The sequence below is a fragment of the Eriocheir sinensis genome, chromosome 66 (assembly GCF_024679095.1).
Source record: "Eriocheir sinensis breed Jianghai 21 chromosome 66, ASM2467909v1, whole genome shotgun sequence".
Taxonomy (NCBI): Eukaryota; Metazoa; Arthropoda; class Malacostraca; order Decapoda; family Varunidae; genus Eriocheir; species Eriocheir sinensis.
Genome location: NC_066574.1, coordinates 3,475,361 through 3,491,399, shown reverse-complemented (window position 1 = coordinate 3,491,399; position 16,039 = coordinate 3,475,361). Strand labels below are relative to the sequence as shown.

At 43.4% G+C, this 16,039-nt stretch overlaps 1 long non-coding RNA gene across 2 annotated transcripts in view; it reads left to right on the top strand.

Annotated features, from left to right (window-relative positions):
* Positions 1-9,599: 9,599 nt before the first annotated feature.
* LOC126987743 (uncharacterized) overlaps positions 9,600-16,039 on the top strand; it is a 102,571-nt gene continuing 96,131 nt past the window's right edge. Inside the window, exon 1 of one of the 2 annotated variants that reach the window (XR_007741134.1) lies at positions 9,600-9,765. This is a non-coding gene — a long non-coding RNA (uncharacterized LOC126987743). The remainder of the gene's footprint in view (positions 9,766-16,039) is intronic. The other variant, XR_007741133.1, reaches the window with a different exon arrangement.

Sequence of the window (16,039 nt, the reverse complement as noted above, 5' to 3'; positions counted from 1 at the left end):
AGTGTTTTGAGAAAGAAAAATCGGAAAAAAAGAAAAGCTAGGTTAATTATGTACGCAAATTTAAGAAGCCTATAGTATTACCTGCTGTAGGCTCGGCAAGGGGCGTACCTATACATGAGACATCCGTACTAAAGGTGCCGCAGACATTTCATCATTATCAGCAAGGGGAGCTGTATTTGCATTCCTCCGAGTCTGTGCTAATGAAGTATTGTTCCGTCAGCTGTTTTCCCCCTCCCGCTACGAACAAAGGGAAGCGTGGCGAGAGACTAATGAGATTCTGGTACTTTGCTCCATCTGGTCTTTTTACTACCCCGTGATCTCTTGGTTGTGAGGTGAATGTTCTTACTACTTCACTACGGAGCCCCATGTACGTGTGTGCGTGTATATGTGTGTGGGGGGAGGGGAGAGGGGGCGTAATTTGGGTCCTGTAAAAGCTTGGTACTTCTTGGTAGAATGTTGAGTCATATGAACGAGGGATTGAAGCAGGATCTTGGATATCTATTCTTGAGTCTGCAACCCACCGCGAGTCACTACCAATCCAGCCTTTAGATAATTGTGGTGGAAGGCGCAGAAACCCAGGAGGTGATAGGACGGAGTTTGCTGCTGTGTTGGTAGTAAATTATTTCAGGGAAACTACAATAGCACAGTGAAGATACTATGTAATGACCACCACCACACCCGTCAACAGTGAGGGGAGGTGGGTGGGTGGGTGGGGGGAGGGGGGAGGGTGGGGGCATGAAGCATAGGTCGCAGAAGTGGTCTTTGGCGCGAGGACCTTTTAGCTCATCAGTGGCACAGTCGCCCTAATGTCTATCCCTAAGGCCTGGGTTCGATCCCCGGCGCTCAGTGGTGTTCAGTATGGGGTTGGTAGCAGTAGTGAGCTAACCAGGAGGAGAGAGGGGCGGTGCTGGCTGCTGTGTTGTTGTAGTAATGAGCTTTTATGCGGCACAAACTCTCCTGACCGTAAAGAATCTAATGATCAGTGAATAAACAGGTAATTTTTTTCGCAAGGCAGTACAACCTTTTTTTTTTTCCTTTTTGTACAGTTCAGAGCTGGTGGTAATGAGAGTGTATGTTATCTGGGACTGCCAATGTGTGGGGGGGCTGGGGGTGGGGGAGGGGATGGGGGCAATGTGTGTGTGTGTGTGTGTGTGTGTGTGTGTGTGTGTGTGTGTGTGTGTGTTTGTCTCTATATATATCTTTCGACCTCTCACACACACACACACACACACACACTCGCCCCTTCTCCCCCACACAGACCCCCTCCCCCTCCCCCCCAAACTGACCCTCTCCCCACACACATCCCCCCCCCCCACACACACACACTCGCCCCTTTCCCCCCCCCATACACAGACCCCCCTCCCCCCACACTGACCTCCCCACACACATCCCCCCCTACACACACACACACACACGCACGTAATCATGATAGAGCGTTAGCCTGAGCGTAATGGATGCACGGTAAGGAAGATGAAGGGACGGACCAGGATATTACGTTTGCATAATTCTTACCTACTGAAACAGAATGCATAGGACCCGCGGCACGAGGGGAACGGCTAGCCAATTTCCTACGTCCTCCCGTAAGCGCCTTAGCGAGTGTATACTGATGACAGGGCCGAGTTGATCCTTCTCTTCATCACAGTGACGCGGCCTCTAGTGACAGCAATAATGAAAGATATATAATGATGTTGAGCCGTAGATATGCCTATATAATGATCCTTAGGCCTTCGATATTCCTCCCTATGTAAACTAAAGCGACACTTGGGGTCGTATCATAAAACATTTCGTCCCCCAAGAACACCTCTTTGACAAGGCTTTCGCAGGAGTTGTGGGCATTTCCAGTAGTAGTTTTATGACCCTGGTGGTAGTTTGACCCTTCTTCTGTACCCTGAGCCTAAAAAACACTAATTAGAACCTGATTGATATCCCCCTTTGACCTTTAGAAACAGCTGATGTGAGAAGGGAAAGTGTCTTGTAATACCAGCCTTAGGTTAGGTTAGGTTAGGTTAGGTTAGGTTAGGTTAGGTTAGGTTAGGTTTCTTCCTTTTGCTCGTATGAAAAAGGTCAGCCGGTCCAGTTTCCCTAAAGGTCGGTCTTTTCACACTCTTCCGCCTTTCATATCCATAATTTCCAAAGGTCGGGAAGGTCAATCGAGTTCTCAGGAGTCTTTATTCACGTTCATGGTGCAGAGGAATAGTCAAATCAACACCAGGGTCATAAAACTACCCCTGCAAATGCCCACAAGTCCTACGAAAGCCAGATCCAGGTCGGTATTAAAAGACACTCTCGCTTCTCACACCAGCTATTTCTAAAGGTCAAAGACGGGGTCACTCGAATTCTAATAAGTGTTTCTTCAGGTTCATGGTACAGAAGAAGGGTCAAACTACCACCAGGGTCATAAAACTACTCCTGGAAATGCCCACAACTCCTCCGAAAGCCTTGTCAAATATGTGTTCTTGGGCGGCGAAATGTCTTATAATACGTTAATATTTGTTACTGGGCGCCGAAATGTTTAAGAATATGCTCCTAGTGTTGTGGATTCGTGTGGCAATCCTATTCCTTCCACCACTTCCCGATCTCTCCTTGTCGCCAGGAAATTGCTTATAAGCGAACAATCAGCATATTTATTGAGCTAAGCCACCATCTATTTCCTTAAGACTGCCCGCTCTTTCCTGCCTCTTGCCTATCCATTAACTAGAACTTCTTATTTATTCCAGACCTCAGTTATTTTCTTTGGTGGAGATATCTTTTTGTAGTGTTCTGTGGTGACTAAAGTCCGTGTTCTTAACCTGGTAGCTGCAGGGATCATGTTTCTTAAAGGCCCCTCTAAGCGAGAAAAATGAGAAAATATCATCACTCATGCAAACCATTTCATAATATATCAACGCACTTGTGATCAGTTTATGCATCATCTATTTTGAGGGGTTTATATCATGGCAAAAATGTGGCCCGTCGCTGGTACACGGTAAAGCCACAGATTTGCCCCGTCGCTGCTACCGGGTTAAATGTATCGGCGCCTCAGATCCCCTGTTTGAAAAGCCTCTCGTAGAAGTTGCTGTGATTTTCATGGACTGTCTTGTGATCCCGGTGATAGTTATTTTCTTTGGTGGAGAGATCTCTTTGTGTTCTTAAATGTATTGCCATCTCAGTTCCCCTGTTTGAAAAGCCTCTCGTAGAAGTTGATGGGATTCACTTGGACTGTTTTATGATCCCAGTGATAGTTTTTACACGGCCTCTGCACCACGACCGGGAATAGTAACGCATTAAAACCCGGTTAATCCTACCTGTGGCCTTGTTAATAGTCGTAATTGAAGCCTGGTACGTTTAATAATATACATGGACCTTACTCTATCGGTCCTATTCCTCTCATTTTTTCATCTTAGCTTCCCCTTGATTGGCTCTGAGAAAATTGACAAACAGGACAACATTTGCTAATTAGAACATACACATAATATATTTTCGCCATGTTTCGTTATGGGACAAGTAAACTACCTTCCCTTTTGTTTCTCTGCGTAGTTTCGGACTTAAACTATCTGGTCCAGGGGGGTTTTTTACTACTGATCAGACCGCATTCAGAATTTCATTACTAGTCGTGTCAAAGTTGGTCATGGCGCGTACAGGATTTTCAGTAATAACATTTTGCTGTCGTTGATGGTGGCTGTAGCGAGCGGGCGAGCTGCATGGCCTTGAATACCGAGGGAGATAAATATTCAACATGGTCTGCGTGTTTTAATGAATAACCCGCGCTGTGAATTAAAGCTCCGACCCAACCTCTGATATTTTCTTTGTTAATGTATTTGATCTATATATTTATTATTTTCTTCTTCTTCTTCTTATTATTATTAGTATTAGTATTATTATTTTTTTAGGTGCTCCGGTAGGCTTTCTTGGGGGGCCTCTTAGACTTATACGATCCCGGGCCGTTATAGCGCAGGCGAATTTTATTTATAGTGGTTCCCCTCCTAACCTCATCACACTTCTGTAACATCGATTCATCTATTTGTTTAACTCCATCATCATTCTCTAAGTCTTCAGTGTGTTCAAACTACTTCAGTCTTCTTCCTGTGGGTGTATGACTTGATTACAGACTTTGGGGTAGTTTTATAATTGGCGGTAATATATTTTGTCATACCAACGCCTCTCCTAACCTAAGATTGTTTGGTAACGCGTACAATTTCCGATCGAGTTTTGCAATTTCTCTCACGTGTATTGAATTCAACTTTTTATTTCGCTTTTAAATCACCGTGGACTTTTAATTAATAATGTTTTGTCGCTTTCCACCGAACTGGACGGAATTATTCTGTTGAGTAATTAATTTAGTTTCCTATTTCTAACTTTTTTGCCCCGCCTCTTCCTCAGCTGCGTTAGTATAGCGGGTGATTTGCATGTCTGTCTGTATTTGTCTAGTATTTTTACCGTATTAATTTGCTCTTTTAAAATCTGGTTCAGGACTTTGATATCCGTCACTGTTGCGTGGGTCCTAATAGTGTGTGCCAAATAGTAAACGAAAAAGAGCGAAAGGAAGATAAATAGATGGATAGATAGATGGATAGGAAGATAGTGAAAGAGAACGTGTGTGTGTGTGTGTGTGTGTGTGTGTGTGTGTGTGAATGGGTTTGACAGGCAGTAGGCTATTGGTTATAATCGCCCTGTCAGAAAAAAGGATCAAATACTCTTGCATAAAAACCAAGCCTCTTTCACATCTAGCAATTAACAGTGCTCTAATATTCCTCGCCACCGGATATTTGATTCACGAACATTTTAAGAAAGAGTTTTTGATGCTAATACCCTATGGCTCGATTCCCTTCTCCCATCCATGGACTCTTCTTCCTCCTCCTCTTCCTCTTCCGCCTCATCTTCTTTTTCCCGTTTCCCCTCCGTTTTCCTTACCACCTCTTTCCTGTCATCTCCATCCTGCTTCGCTGCCATATATATCATCCTCTGTTTACTTGCTCTCGCCCTCTCTCGACACCTTCACCTTCATTTTGCACCTTGCTGGCTCACACACAAGCACTTTTCGTCGTCACTTTCCCTCTCGTTCTTACCTTTTCTTTCTTTCCCGCCTTTTCCCTTCTTCTTCTTCTACCTTATTTTACTGGCTTTATACTTTCTTTATTTTCGTTCTTTTTATTTTTACCGCCTTTCAAATTTATCTTCCTTCTTTTTTTACATTTTTCCTCTTCATTTTCTTTTACCTTTTCTTCCTTTCCCCTTTTCCTTTTCCGTTAATTCACACGCTCTTCATTTTTTTCCTTCGTTCCCTTATTCCTGTTCTTCCTTTCCCTTTTCTCCTCCTTATTTAACACGCTTTTCACTTTCTTCCCTTTTGTTCCCTTTATTTTTTCCGCTTTTCATATTTTTTTCTCCTTTTCCCTTTCGGTTTTTCAATACGTTCTTCCCATCTCTCTCTCTCTCTTCCTTCCTTTCTATGACACCCTTTCCTTCTACTTCATCGCCTCCATGCTTTTTACACCCCGTTCTTCCTACAGTTTTCCTTTCCCTCTTTTCTCCATTTTTCCGTTTCTCTTCCATTCTCTCTTCCTTCCTTCCTCTGGCAACTATTTCTTCTCCTTCATTGCCTCCATGTTTAATACTTCCCTTTCCTCTCCTTTCCTTCGTACAGTCTTCTACCTCTTTTTCCCTTCTCGTTAATATTTTACTATCTCTTTCCCTTCCTTCCTCCCTTCCTTCCATCGACAGCTCTTTCTTCGCCTTCCTATAGCTACCATATTTAATGCTTCCCTTTCTCCTTTTCTTCTTTTCTTTTCTGTTTTTCGGTTCCGTTGATATTTCCTTTCTCTTCCAGTCAGTTTATTTTTTGTCTTCAACGTAAAAAAAAAACTTTTCTCTAGTTCGGATGTTGGTTCAGATGCTGAGGCTGTTCTATTCATGACTGTGGACCGACTGCGATGAGACGCGCACGAGAGAGAGAGAGAGAGAGAGAGAGAGAGAGAGAGAGAGAGAGAGAGAGAGAGAGAGAGAGAGAGAGAGAGAGAGAAAAAGCATGCGCGCTTACATCCTAACACACTGGACAAAAGTTTTCTTTTTCAAACTCCTCCCCCAAAATGTTTCTAGGAAGGAATTTTTAAATGCACGAAGTCTTGTTTCTGGAAAAAAAAAATCTTTCTCTGTTATTACTCTTTTCTTCTTTTTTGCTTTGCTTCACGTGCTAACCCATGCCCGTCTTGTGTGTTGGAAATCATATATTAAATCTCTTTTTTGTGGTAACAGTGATTTCAGTTGTAGATTTTGTATAATTTACTTGTATAGTCTATAGATATTTGTAGGTATTGTAGATTTCGGTTGTAGATTTTGTAGGTTATTTTTGTAGATTTTGTAGATGTTGGTTATAGATTTTTTACTAGATTTTATTTGAAGATTTTGTAGTATTTAGTTAAAGGTTTAGTAGATGTTAGTTACAGATTTTTTTACTATATATTTTTTAAGATATTGTCGTTTTTAGTTAAAGGTTTAGTAGATGATAGTTATATATTTTTTTAATAGATTTTAGTTGTAGATTTTTTAGTAAAGTTTCGTGGTAGATTTTGTAGATTTTATTTGTAGTTTTTTTGTTGTGCATGAAAATTTGTCTTATTTATCGCAACTTCATCTCACTTTTGAAGCTAACTCGAAAATTACTGAATTGCTTTGAAGTTTGTTTGGTATACGAAGTGTAGTGAAAGTGTCTATTGTGCTGCTGTATATATTGCCTTGGAGAGCGTGGACTAACCTGACACCTGTTTGTTCATTCTCTCTCTCTCTCTCTCTCTCTCTCTCTCTCTCTCTCTCTCTCTCTCTCTCTCTCTCTCTCTCTCTCTCTCTCTCTCTCTTTCATCTTTCCCCTCCCGTCCCTTTTCATTTTTTTCCTGTTTTCGTTTTCCATTCTCCTTTCTCGACTTTTCCTCCTCTTTTTCCTATGTCCTTTACCTCCCTGAACACGTCCTACCCTTGCTGTTGTTGTTGTTTATGCCTCTTTCTGCTCTCTTTCTCTCTCTTCTGGTTATTCTTTCATATGCCCTTTCTGGAGCGTGAACTGGACTTAGCAAGCTTAGTCTATGTATTGTGTCTGTGTCTTTCATTTTGCTTCTCTGTCTGTGTGTGTGTGTGTGTGTGTGTGTGTGTGTGTGTGTGTGTGTGTGTGTGTGTGTGTGTGTGTGTTTCGCTCTACCAGTCTCACCCCCCCCCACCACCACCACCACCTACACAAACGCACCAGGACAACGTTTCTCGTGCATTCACCACACAAAACAACACTTGCCTCTTCGCCTCACGCCACCCATCGCCACACCCTCGCCTCTGTTCTCTTCCTCCTCCAGCCTGTCTTTCCTCTCATGTTATCCACCACAATAGTCTGACCTTCCCTTTGACGATGTTTCTATAAGACCTTTCGCGTGTTTAGAGGTTGTCCTGATATGATAAAGGTGAAAATGTTACTGGCTGCGTTTCATATTCTTAAGCAACATGAAAATGAATTGTATGTTGTTGGTCTATTGAAGGTTTAAGTTACATATCAGTGAGGGACCTTTGGGGGTGGAGGTGGCGGGTGAGTGAAGCGAGGCGTCTCCGGTAGTATGCTCCCCGTTAGTGAGTTAGTGAGATCCCTTGGCGTAGCTCATGTTCTTTACCTACTCTCTTAATTTGATTTTCTTTCCTGTTCGATCTTCTCTTTTTTCTTTTTTTCTTTCTTTTCTTTTTCTTTTTTTTCTACTTTTTTCTTTTCCTTCTCCTCTTACTGTTGTGCAATTAACTTCTGCTTTTCTGATTTTTACCTTCTTTTTTTCTTTCTTCTTTTTCTTCTTTCTTCTTCTTCGTCCTCGCTTTCCTCTTTTTCTCCTTTTTTCTTCTTCTTCTTCTTCTTCTTCTTCTTCTTCTTCTTCTTCTTCTTCTTCTCCTTCTTCTTCTTCTTCTCCTTCTTCTTCTTCTTCTTCTTCTTCTTCTTCTTCTTCTTCTTCTTCTTCTTCTTCATCTTCTTCTTCTCATTCTTCTTCTTCTTCTTCTTCTTCTTCTTCTTCTTCTTCTTCTTCTTTTTCTTCTTCTTCTTTTTCTTCTTCCTTATCTTTATCTTCTTATTCTTTATCTCTTCACCTTCTCCTCCTTACTGCTTTGACGTCGTCGTGTCCCCCACTCGCCCTTTGAAAGCAACAGTCCACGAGTCGGCAACACTTCAAACAATCATCACCAGCTTGTCATGTCCGTCACTCAACATCTCTCTCCCCTCCCATCCTCTCCTCCACTCCTTCCACCACTACGTCCCTCCCATACCCTCATCTGTCTCCCCCTTTCCCCTCCTCCTGACCCTCTGAGACGAGTCATTCTGTACACGTTCTTACAGGCGGCGAAATGCTCTACTTCTTGTGAGTTCATTTTAATGGAGATAAGCAAGTAGGAAGACATACAGATACACACCTGCAGAGACACACATAGATAAACAGATAGAGAAATATATATAGACATGAATAGGTAAATTGGTATTATTATTATTATTATTATTATTATTATTATTATTATTATTATTATTATTATGACTTAGATCGTCAAGTCTTGTGTTAATGATGATCCGGAGCGAGTCAGTTTGAGCCAGAAGCACAACTCTAAACTGTGACCCGTTATTATTATTCACGAGGATAGAAACTGTCAAGACAAACAAGTTATATCACACACACAAGAAACTGCAGCGCTCAAGGCGGGTCGGATCCTCATCTTTCAAGTTTTTATGTATGAGCTCCCTTTACACTATGAAGCTATCCACTCAGAAGGACTAGAACATGATAGCCACTGGCAACACAGCTATTATTATCTTTATTCTAGTCTTACGTTTTAGCTTAAGTATTTCCATGGGTAGTTTTATGAGCCTAGTGATAGTTTAACAAGACTTCTGCACTGTGAATGTGAAAAACGCTCCCATATTCTTTAACACTTCAGGGCTAACATAACTAAATTTGATGAGGCTTAAATCAACGGTTTGTTTAATTGATAATGAAGTATCTTTCGGCCACCTCTTTGGATTCTTTTTGTGAGCAGCGAGTAGCGGGCTTCTTTTTATATTATTGTTTACTTTTTTGTGCCCTTGAGCTGTCTCCTTTGTTGTAAAAAAAAATACCGTTCATTACCAGTTATGTATGCATGGCTCATCTTGCTCGTCGGTCCTCAGTGGGTCATATTTGTTGAGTCCACCTCAGAAATATTATATGCGGGCGAAATAAATAATTGTCGCTAGTTGTCCATACAGATAATTTTGGACGAGTTTCTTTTCCAATTATTATGAATACGTGAAGACGGAAAATCACCTATATCTCAGGCAGACCCGGGCTTTTCTTTTTAATTTTTGTTTTCTTTTTAATTTTTTTACTCCCTCGCATTGTCTCCTCTGCTGTAAAAAAAAAAAAAAAGTGGAGTGTCCTTAGGAAAACACGTACTCCCTCATCCTTCATCCGTTTTCTGTTCCTTAGTAGTTTTCTCGACCTATCGTGGTGGCCTTCGAGCACTGGGAGCCGCGGCGTACCATTGGCTAAGCCGCTGAGTCACAAACCAATTGGGTCACAGCGCACTCATCACGTGACCCTGACGCGTGTTTAGCAAGTAGTTGAGTAAGCGTGAGGCGTGGCGCTGAGGAGGGGTACGTCACCCTATGCCCAGCTGTGTCAGGAGTGTGCGTAGTGGCGGTGTCGGGTGGTGACGCAGTACTCCCCGTGACGGAGACCTCGCCCGCCAGTCAGGGAGTAGTGAGAGGCGAGGGTTAGCAGGCGTCCTCCTCGACCTTTCAGTGTAAGTATCCAAAGCCTGAAGTGGTGGTTGTTGTATTGCACAGTGATTGAGGTAATTAAGTTATCGACGTGTTCTGCGGCTTCGCTTCCTGATAATCGTGTTACTGGTTTTTGTTTTAATACACGACAGATGATTGTGTTGCCTTAGTGTTCTGCGGCTTCGCTTCCTGATAATCGTGTTACTGGTTTTTGTTTTAATACACGACAGATGATATGTTGCCCTAGTGTTCTGCGGCTTCAGTTTGTCGTGGTAATTGAGTTTATGGCTAAGTTCTTTAGATAGGTAAAGTTGATTAGCCATGCAGAAGCTCCTATACGTCAACGTGCATGGCTGTCAGGCGAGAGTGAAGAATGTTTCCTGTAGTGAAAGAGGACGAGGAAGAGGAGAAGGTCAGGTTAATTTCACTAGTTAAGACGTTGATTAAGTACTACCGCAGCTTCCATACGTCAACTTGCATGGCTGTCAGGCGAGAGGGAAGAACAGTATAATGCTAGAAAATGCCAGTTGTATAACGTATTAGCTTTGACCATTTATATAAGTTATGAATATTCTGGCATTGCAGGATGAGAACTGGATTTAATCGGAGAGGAATAGATGCAGGATTGATATAGATGGTTATACATTATACAACAGCCATGAATTTTCTGGCATTTAATTAGTTCGCTGTGAGGATATAGGAGTAGGAGAATGAGAAAGAGGAGAAAAGGAGACTAAACTGTGGGTAAGGGAGGAGGGGTGCGAGAATGAGGACTTTGTGTGATGAAATAGGAAGAGAAGGACGAGGAGGAGAAAGAAGAGGAAGAGGAGTTAAAGGGGACTACATTGTGGATACTTCGCGTCACATAAAGCAAAAAAAAAGTGAAGCAGAAGGGAGATGGAGGAGGACAAGAGGGAGGATTGTGAATGAAGAGAGGAAGAGGAGGAGGAGGAGGGGAAGGATATTAGATTCATTTGTGGGTACTCCTTACATAAAAGAAAGCATAATGAGAGAGAGAGAGAGAGAGAGAGAGAGAGAGAGAGAGAGAGAGAGAGAGAGAGAGAGAGAGAGAGGAATGTCTGTGTCCAAAGCTAAACAGACCCCTGAATAGATAGATATACACCGTGGTCGTCGTGGTGATGAACGTCAAGAGAGAGAGAGAGAGAGAGAGAGAGAGAGAGAGAGAGAGAGAGAGGAATGTCTGTGTCCAAAGGTAAACAGACCCCTGAACAGATAGATATACACCGTGGTCGCCGCCCTTAGCTTCCCTTACCCCTTCAGACCCTCAAACTGTGTAAGCCCCAGCGCGTCAGGTTGTCACGCGTTTTAACATGACTCAGGGGGCGAGGGTTTGTTCGAGCAAGTGTGCAGTATTGATTTAGACGTTTTGTGGCTTTCGGCGTTGTCTGACACTTCCATGGAGTTTGACATCTTCTGAATAAAGTCAACGGACACTATGCATTTTAGAACGTTTTGCGAATAGCGTTTTGCGAATAGAGTTACCGTTGCTGATTGTGTTATGTTGATCGGTCTGAAAGTTAAGATCAAGAGACGTGGTTGCTGAGTGGTTAGGAGAATGTTCAAGAGAAATAGCGTAGGTAGTGTTTTCAAAAGGTTAACTTCAAGAGGAAACTGTTGAGTGGTTGAGAGAATGTTCATAGGAGATAGCTTAGTGTTTTCATAAAGTTAACTTCTAGCGAGGAAGTTTCTGAATGGTTAGGATTAGATTTAGGGGAGGTAGTATACGTAGTGTTTTCAAAAGGTTAACTTCAAGAGGAAACTGTTGAGTGGTTGAGAGAATGTTCATAGGAGATAGCTTAGTGTTTTCAAAAGGTCAACTTTTAGCGAGGAAGTTTCTGAATGGTTAGGCTTAGATTTAGGGGAGGTAGCATATGTAGTGTTTTCAAAAGGTTAACTTCAAGAGAAAACTGTTGAGTGGTTGAGAGAATGTTCATGGGAGACAGCTTAGTGTTTTCAAAAAGTTAACTTCTAGCAAGGAAGTTTCTGAATGGTTAGGATTAGATTCACGGGAGGTAGTATACGTAGGGTCGTATAACAAGACATTTCGCCGCCCAAGAACACATATTTGACAAGGCTTTCGTAGGAGTTGTGGGCATTTCCAGGAGTAGTTTTATGACCCTGGTGGTATTGTGACCCTTCTTCTGTAACGTGAACTTCAAGAAACACCCATTAGAACCCGACTGACCCTCTCTTTGACCTTTAGAAACAGCTGATGTGAGAAGCGAAAGTGTCTTTTAATACCGATCGTAGTGTTTTCAAAAGATGGAGTTGGAAGTATAACCCTATTACCTACGCATGGGTCCGGTGCTCATCTCCGAACCATTGGCATTTGAGTTTCCGAAAGAAGTTCCTAAATCCTCCGTATCGCCATAACTTACATTTACGATCTTCAGTATTGTTGATTGTATGAAATGTTGTCAGTGATATGTATTGAAGTTCATGGATATTGTAATGTAATATCCAAAACGACCGTTCCATTTTGCTTTCCATATATATTTCCACAGTTTTCCATTTATAACCTTGCATAGAAGTGAGGTTAACGAGGTTCATTATATCTATTAGTGTGTATTGCAGTTATCATGTCTCAATCATCATCATTATTATCATCAATGGGACTTAAATATTTTAGTTTTTTTGTTAAGGTTTATGATTTTTTTTTTTTAATTACTAGGCTATATTGTGATTATTGTGCCCGAGTCATCAAAATCATTACCAACCTAACCGAGTAATTTAACTTTTTAATTTAGGTTGAGGATTTTATTAGTAGTAGGTTATATATTTTGTGATTGGCCTCCTCTTCCTCTTCCTCCTTCTCTCCCTCCTATTCTTCCTCTTCCTCCTTTCCCCCCCTCCTTTTCTTCCTCCTCTCCCCCCCTCCTCTTCTTCCTCCTCTCCCCCCCTCCTCAGTCTCGCCTGACCTCCTCAGTCTCGCCTGACCTCCTCAGTCTCGCCTGACCTCCTCAAAGGGACGGACGTTGACCTCGCTGCCCTACCGGCATCAAACCTTAACCTTGCTTTTCGCCTCGTCTGGTGAAACGACACTTGTTATTTTGTGTGTAAATCGACTCCGTGTGTGTAAATCGACTCCGTGTGTTACATTTTAACGTCACAACTTTTGAAATCCGTTCATCCACGTTTTTAATTAACCGTTACTTAAATAGGCCCGTACGCCTTCTCAGAAATCGAACGACTAACTGTGCTTGTTTACTTGTCTTATTTAGCACCACTCAACCTAATTAATTAACGTCTAACTCAGTGCTGTGACGCGTCTAACTAGTGTTTGAAGTGTTGCGAGGATTACCTTACAGTGAGATGACTTCCTGCTACAGCCACGAGCGGTTAAGTTATTAATCGACTTTTTGTGTTTCCTGTCTTTCCTCAGTAGGATTACAACCACGACCTAACACAGCACCCAGTGAAAGACAGTGAGCTTCTTGTGTCTAACTAACGTAGAAAATCTGTCACTAACGTAGAAGTACAAAGCTTGACCTGTATACCAGCACACCTGTTTTGAAAAGGAGGAAATGTTTAATACCAGAGAGAATTTTATTGCCGTAGTGTAAACACGTGTGTGCCCTCATAGACGCCACACCTCAAACTCTCCCGTGACTCGACCGATTTAAAGCCGCCTCCTCCAGGTGTTGATACAAATTCAGCTTAACTGTAAAGCTCACCGACATATCGTCTTGCAACAGTAAATAAAAAAATAAAAAAAAGAAGTAATCATGCCGTCCAACTATTTCAATTGCTGTAATTGTTCAAAGAAATATGCTGCGATTCATTACCAAACCAGCGACGCGATGTGTAGGTACTGTGTCTTAGACTTACGTATTCAGGCACTACAAACAACCAACGAGGATCTACAACGCTCCAATGCGTTACTCTGGGACATCGTGACGTCACACCCTCAACTCCCTTCTTCTTCTTCTTCTTCTTCTTCTTCTTCTTCTTCTTCTTCGTCTTCTTCTTCTACCTCGTCACCCTCCACCACCAGCACTGCCATCACCCCTGCCCCTCCCCACCCATCCTACCATCACCACCACCTACTCTTCCTCCTCCCTTCCTCTTCCTCACTCTTCTCTTCCGCCCTTCCTCCTCCTCCAACTCTGCCCCTCCTCCACATCATCAACATCCTCCTCCTCTACTCCCCCCCAGCCAACCCCTTCTTCCTCTTCCTCCTCCTCCGCCTCTGCCGCCTCCTCATACATTTCTTCTCCCCCCTCCTCCACATCCTCCTCCTCTACTCCTCCCCAGTCAACCCCTACCGCCCCTTCCTCCTCCTCCGCCTCTGTCCCCTCCTCCACATCCTCAACATCCTCCTCCTCTACTCCTCCCCAGTCAACCCCTTCCTCACCTTCCTCCTCCTCCGCCTCTGCCCCCTCCTCCACATCCTCAACATCCTCCTCCTCTGCTCCCCTGCAGTCAACCCCTTCCGCCTCTTCCTCATCTTCCCTTGGCTCCCCCTTGTCCCTCTCCTCTACCAGCCCTCCTAACGCCTCCACGTCCAGTCGCCACCACACTCCCACTCCTCACTACTCATCCATTAGACGCCACAAGACCATTCTTCCTGCTGTGGTCTGCGTAGATCAGACACAGTTTCGGGGCACAGACAAGCTGAAAACATCTGTTAGACTTGTAGGGGACTCGCTGGTTAGAGGTCAATTAACGGAATTCTGCGGCAGGAATACAGAGACGCGGAGGCGTTATTGTATTCCGGGAGCCAAACATGACGACAATACTTCAGCAGTCGATGCTGTCACGGAACACCCGAAGGAAGACACAGTTTATTTGATTCACGCGGGACAAATGACGTTCAGTCTACTCAAACTCAGGCCCTACTATCAAAATACCGTCAGGTCATTCGGCGTTACAAGACCAAGTCCCTCACGTCATTGTCTCTGGAATTCTACCCAGAATCAGCGCTTACGCCGGCTTCAACAGCAAAGCGAGCAACATCAATACTAGTCTGAAGGAAATTTGTGACGACGAAGGCGTGGCGTTTACAAACGCCTGGCACCACTTCCTTGAGCGCCCAGACTTGTTTTGGAACGATGGACTACATCTGAATGAGGTTGGATCGGCGCGTTTCGGGAAGCTTCTGGACGAGGCAGTGAAAAGCTTTTCGAAAAGCCTTTCAAAAAACGGCGGGCGAGGACGGGGCAAAGGCAGCCCTTGATCAACCAACCCGTAGCGTCAGTGCGACTCACAAGAAACTGTGTAACTAACCACGCCTCCGACAAGCGAACTGGTACAACTCGTCACGGCCACATTTCTATCATGTACACAAATGCACGTAGTTTAATACCCAAAAGGACGAAATTAGGGCGTATATTGCAACAGAGAAACCAGATGTGGTAGCCATCACAGAGACTTGGGCCAACTCTACCCATCTAGAATCCGAAATGTCATTCCCCCTGGTACGAAAGCTTCCACAAAAGTCGAAAGCACAAGAAATGAGGAGGAGTAGTTTTCTACTTAAAAAGTACACTCCTGCCATAAAAATAGACAAACAGGACGCAGAGAAATACGATTCTGTCTATGTGGAAATAACCGCAAATAACAAGAAACTAACACTTGCAACCGTATACAGGCCTCCGAAACAACAGGCAGCCGATGACACTGCCCTCTACGAAGAGATTCACTCTCTAACACAAAGCAAGGAAGCAATTATAATTGGGGACTTTAATTGCCCTAACATTGACGGGGGACTGATGACTGGAGATCAAAAGGGTAACAGGCTTATAGAAATGGTGGAGGATTCGTTCCTCACTCAAGTTGTAACTCAACCAACAAGAGAAAACAATCTGCTGGATCTGGTATTAGTAAGCGACCCCGACCTCATTCGCGACTGTACAGTTGGTGAGAAACTTAATGGGTGCGATCACCACTTAATCCGTTTTAATATCAACATAAGTCACAAACTCGTAGATAATCCATCAGTGATACCAGATTACAAAAAAGGAAATTTCAACTTAGCCCGTGCGCTGCTTCCCCCTACGACCTGGGACCAACTTGACATCACCGACATTACAATCGACAACGCGTGGAACGTCTTCAAAGATAAGCTGTTGCAGGTAGAGAAGGCTACAGTGCCCACGAAATCCAGGCGAGTAAATGGCGCCGTAGATCCACCGTGGATGACCAGAGAAATAAAAGGGCAGTAAACCTAAAAAAAAGGAATTATAATTTGATGAAAGAGAATGCCACGGCCGAAGCCCGCACACAGTACCACAACAGCCTCAGAGCTTGTCGCAGCCTTATTCGGAGTAGCAAACG